Source organism: Dipteris shenzhenensis, chromosome 14 (genome assembly GCF_047967505.1).
Source record: "Dipteris shenzhenensis isolate YYH24624 ecotype China chromosome 14, Dip_SZ_1.0, whole genome shotgun sequence".
NCBI classification, from domain to species: Eukaryota; Viridiplantae; Streptophyta; class Polypodiopsida; order Gleicheniales; family Dipteridaceae; genus Dipteris; species Dipteris shenzhenensis.
The window spans coordinates 133,851-139,915 of NC_141609.1; positions in this window are offsets into that span (position 1 = coordinate 133,851).

Genomic DNA, 6,065 nt, shown 5'->3' on the forward strand with positions numbered 1-6,065 from the left:
TGTGACGCAACTGGTATCGATGCAAAGCATGCTTCATGCAAGCACTTGCAACATCGTGCTCTCCCTTACCGTGCCATGTCTCAAAGTAGCTCCATGTGATCGGAATGCCTGTCTCACGGTGCCATCTGCAGAACCAATAAAACTGTCTAGCGGATTTGAACTGACCATTGCAGCCGTCTGACCAGATCTAGTGCCGCTGCCATGTGACACCATGATCCCTCAAGAAACTATCGTGCAAAGTGAAGCAATGCTGCACAAAATGGGCATCATGTGATCGATCATCACTAATGTAGAAGTGATACTCTCGCACAATGACGCATGAGTCCATGGTGCTATCAATGCCATCCACATGAGCCTGTGCATGATGATAGCTAATGTGCACAAATATAGCAACCTGCAATATGGCATTGAAAAAAAATATGACTATTGAAATAATTCAATATAATGAGGCGGGGAAAAAATCAATACTCAATCACACGTCACCTGTTCGGAGAAATAATACTCCGATTGGATCTCATGCTATGGTGCAAAGGTGTAATTCTCTGCAAAGTCCACCACTGAGACAACCACCCCTGTAGGAAATGTCCTCAAACATGCATGGAATTGACGATCCTCCCATTAGTGGCGTATGTAGCGGTACAGCTTCCCTCGAAAACTGTCAATGAATACAACACGTGGTGTCTCCTTCCCCACAAGCTGCAACCTCCTCAACTGTGCACCACCATCTAATGTCAAGGTACAGTACTCATACTGCTGCCAACGAACCATCCGCACATCACAAGTATCTAGTGCAACTCGTGGCACTCTAGCAAAGTCACCACACAAAGTATGTTGGGATATCTCAAGGTGTATGCCTCAGGCACACCTTATGTTTCTATGTGTGAGTGCTAGAGGCACAGTTAGGTGCCCACAAGCACAGTTAGGTGGTGGAAAGCCACATAGGATGATTGAGAGAATCTAGGAGCAGATTGAGGAGATGATTGTGGAGCTCTGAAGTCATCAGTGATGTCAGTGAGCATGTATGAGGTGCCTACTTAAGGACCTCACTCTTCTTCATTCTATAAGCAAGTATTCTGATTTTGTGTCCACTCTACTCTTTCCTTTCAGTGTTCCAACATGGTATCAGAGCCATTTGATCCTCCTTGAGCCCTAGTTAGGTGCCACATCATCATCTTCTTCTTCACCTTCATCTTCCACCTTCCCTTCCAAAGTCGATTTTGGAAGTGCAAGTTCTCTTCAAACCTGCATTCTCAGCATCTCATCCTTCAGGAGAGTCTTCCCAAGGGCAGGGCGAATCTGCAGAACGAACTACATGAGTTATCTCACCATCTTCTGGGCGGCATTGTCTCAGGAAGCCGCGATGATCTTTTTCCTGGTTCTCACTGTGGAGAGCTACATTGTCTATTTCCTTTCAGAGGCAGCTGGGCGACATCACGACCTACCTGCTCATCAAGTCTGAGCTCTTTTGGAGCAGTATTTGGGTAGTTCTCGTCGAAAAACCAGTCAATATTTCCTCTACAATGCTGGGCAACGTGGCCGTTTTCTGCGCGATTCCTTTCTGAGGAAGAAGCTCTACCTATTTACCTTCCTCTCCAGTATAAAAGCCCTCTGAATTCCGACCTTTGCATAACGATTTGAAGCAGATTTCTGAGTTGCCTCTTTGGCCATGAAAGCTTGACTATGCAAGTCTAAGTTTGACCTTGGACAGTCAAAGTTTGACTGATAGTTTGACCAAGATTTATTTTCAGTCTGCTATGCTCATTTTTCTAGCATCTACTTGGTCATTTCTTGCTTAGACATCTTGCATTTCAAGATTGTTACTCTTTGAAAAGATTACCTTTTATTGCTCATATTTCACCTGTAAGAGAGAAGACACTACCCAATACTTGGGTTAGAGCCTCTCATGGCTTGCTTATGCCAAATATGTGAAAAGCCAAAACATAAAGCAATGTCTTGTTATGCTACAAAGGATGAAAATGCCAATCTGACTTCCTTGTTGAAGATTGCCAAAACAATGGTTGCCAAAAAGGAAGCAAATACAGAGATCTACACTTTTATTTGACTCCAAGTACAAGAAAAAGATGAAGGTCAGACACCTAAGATATGCTTCTCTACACAACTATGGAGATGACAAGATAATTGTTCTCTTGAAGGATATGACTTTCAGATCCACTTGTTCTATCATAGTACCATCTGATAAGGCACTAGACACTGCCCATGTGGTAAGACCTTGCCTTGACATGGATATTTTGCCTCCACAAGATGAGGCATCCCATGAAGATTATGCATTTTAAATCATCTCTATGTATGCTCCAGATCTCTCTTTGTATGTCAAGGTACTCAGCCTGGATAGTCCTCCAAAATGAATGAAAATAAACTATTGTGTTTTGTGTGTTTTGTAAACACCTCTAGTCACCTTATGATGTAGGCCATGTGTATGTTTTGTTCCATGGTACCTCTTGCAGACATTGTGTGCATGTACATGCAGGGGAGATAACCATTGGAAGGTCTGTTTGTATCCCTTTTTGTTTACCTTACACCCAAGGGAACCCTTGCTAGCATGAGAGTCTAGCCATAGATTTATCCTTGACCACCATGAGATGGCATGAGAAACTATGAGACTAGATGTATCCTTGACATAGCCTGAGGCATTTCCTTGAGGGGGGGTTTGTTGGGATATCTCAAGGTGTATGCCTCAGGCACACCTTATGTTTCTATGTGTGAGTGCTAGAGGCATAGTTAGGTGCCCACAAGCACAGTTAGGTGGTGGAAAGCCACATAGGATGATTGAGAGAATCTAGGAGCAGATTGAGGAGATGATTGTGGAGCTCTGAAGTCATCAGTGATGTCAGTGAGCATGTATGAGGTGCCTACTTAAGGACCTCACTTTTCTTCATTCTATAAGCAAGTATTCTGATTTTGTGTCCACTCTACTCTTTCCTTTCAGTGTTCCAACAAAGTACATGTGCCTTCCACATAATCAAGGGAGTGGAATAAAGCATCACCATCTTGTGTACACAATATGGAATGAATGAAGTCGTGAGGGCTAGTACGAACCACTCCCCTATGACCATCAAGGGAATGGGATACATCATACATCAATCCAAAATCCACATGGTAGCGACAACAGCATGTGTCATGCTCCTGAGAGCATTGCACAAACCATGGCCTGCATCGCTCAAATGACCTCTGCCCAATCTTGAACTCCGGGTGCGCCTCTACAAACTGAGTGTACAACTCAGTCTGGGTACACTCCAAAAAACATGCACCATGCTCAATGTACACAGCACGTGACACCCTCTTCCGCAATGCCTTCTTGAACACCGGGGATGCTCTGCAATGCTCCTCCCAAAACTGTTGTATGAAGGACCTAGTGGAATCATCCAACAATTGATTACTGTGAGGTGCACGACCACTTGAAGCCCAAAGAGCATTAGTCTCACTATCCTCTAGACTCTGCCTCCTAATGATGCCTGCTCCCAATGTGCGCGGTGCAATCTGAAGAAGACATGAAGCGGTACGCACATGGCCTATCATATGAGGTCTACTAATGGCAGCCACAATAGCACGACATGCTACCAAGGCATCACTGGAGTTCCTATGCTTAATAGAAGCATAGGAACATCGAACACTGCTAAGGACCTCGCTAGATACAACCCTATCTCTACGTGCACCAAGACCAGCAAGCCTCCTACACTCTACCAAGTCAGGGTAATCAATCAGGGATGTGAGAAGAGAAGACTGCGAAGTTGGCGTGAGGTCACAAAAAAAAGACTGCACAATCTTGCTAGTACGACGACGGATAGAGGACTTCGGCAAGTCACGTCGTGAAGCAACACTGCTCCTACAAGGTGGGGCAATGGGATCAATGGGAGATGGTAGGGTGGATGGGGGAAGGGAGGCACCAAGCGGAGTAGGCGGGGAGGGGGAGGGGGAGGGGGGAGGGTGGAGGGGGAAGAGGTAGAGGTGGAGGCCAAAATGTAGGTGGCTAGGGGAAGGGCAGAGGCTAGAGGTAGGGGAGCGGATGAGGATGGGGGGACAATGGAGGTGGGGGTGGAGGTGGGATGTAGAGGTAGAGCTAGAGGTGGATCAGTGGTGGCAATGCGAGCTCGAGCTCTAGAGGCTCTCTTACGCTCACAAGCCTTCCGCTTGCACTCCTCGTCAATGAGATTTGGGGGGGGGTTCCTACATCTTTCACGTCTACTAGCTCTACGGCTTTGAGAACCCATTGTCAATGAAAGTAGGATGGAAGGTGTGACAAAGTGATGAGGAGGCAAGAATGGCTAAGAATGGGTGAAATGAACCAAAACATGGTGTCTTATAGAGAGCCTCAACTCATCCACTAGATTGCTCTTAGATTGCTCTTCATTATTATTGGTGGAGAGATGCTAAGATTGAAACTAATTGGCTAAGTTTTGGTGCTAAGATTGAAACTAATTGGCTAAGTTTTGTACCTTCAAATACCTCGATCGAGGTATGCTATGCCCAGATCATATACCTCGATCAAACCATATACCTCGATCAAGGTATTCAATGCATTATGCATGTATAAACCTTGATCGAGGTATCCCTCGGTCATAGCACATACCCCTCAGTCATATACCTCGATCGAGGTATTCTATGCCTCGCACATCATCATGTGTATACATCTGGCTGATGTGGCACCATGCATGGTCATGATGTGGTAACATAGTCTCTTCCATGACATTGAAAGGTGATGTGGCATGATGAGTTGGCATTCATGAGGTGGTAGATTGACATGGCAAATTGAGGTGGAGGGATTGGTGATGTGGCAAGGTTGAGGAGGTATGCCAAGGTGGCAAGGTGTGATGACATGGCTCATGATGTGGGATGATGAGGTGGCACATGTGACAGCACGTGTGGCAATGTAAGGTGACATGGCAAGGAGTGATGTCACATCTCCTTGATGACATGGCACCATGTGGTCTAACAACGTGGCATGGTTTTGATGACTCAGCCTTCCGCATGGGCAGCATGCACACTCCAAAGGCTTGCCACTAGGGTCGGTGATGCTCCTAGCCTATCTCACCAAGCCTAATACCAAGCCTACCTTGTCTTGGTATTAGGCTTGGGTGGCCCTTTTTCCCCCACAAAAGGGAGATTTCACTGTTGGAGGCCATATCGTACATTTCCCTTACTCAAATTTAACCAAAATTTTTTCCTCTTATTCATCATGCAGAGGACTAAAAATATTGACATTTTTGAAATGCTTGGTCATGTTTGAGAATTACTAGATTTATTTTTAATATTCTTTGTTGATCCTCTAAGGAGTAAAAGTAAAAATTAAACTTCAATCTTCATAAATCTAACCGTTGGATTTGGGATTTGATGATTCAACCACACACCCTTATGTGCCTACTAACCTTCCACTGAATTGGATTTGCTTAATTATTCAAAATACTAAAAAAATGTGGTGTGCTACCTAAATGCATGTATTTTATGACTTTATATATTATAAATAATTATTTATAATTAGATAAATCATTCAAAAAATTACCAATAAATCAAGTTAAGCTCTACATAATGCAAAGAGACCACTTACAAAGTTTCAATAACATTTAATCTAAAATGAGTGAGAAATTTAGAATTTAATATGACACTCTCTATTCGTGACAAACGTGTGACCACCCTGGAACCATGCCGTGTGACACAAAGAAATTTTTTGTGTGTGCATCAAATTTTTGATCAGACTATACAATTGTGTGCATAATAGCAAGTGTGATGTTGTGTCAGAAGACTTCAAAGACTAGATCCATAGGGAAGTAGGTGAGATTTGCATTTTTGTGTGCTAAAAAGCTTGTTTTTCCACCTCCTAAGGATTGGGGAGTGAACAAAAAGTGGACACCCTTAGCTTGCTACTTCGCTTTTACCATCCCAATGGGAGATAGACCATGAAGTCATCCACCCTAAATAGTTTCCTCTTTTGATTCAAGAATTTGACTCGCATGGGATTTACAATTTTAAAAATAAAGCAAAAATGGCAGCAAAGCACCTTAGTCTAAATCTCCGCCCTGAGCAATCGCCTGGAGAAGATCATGGTTCTG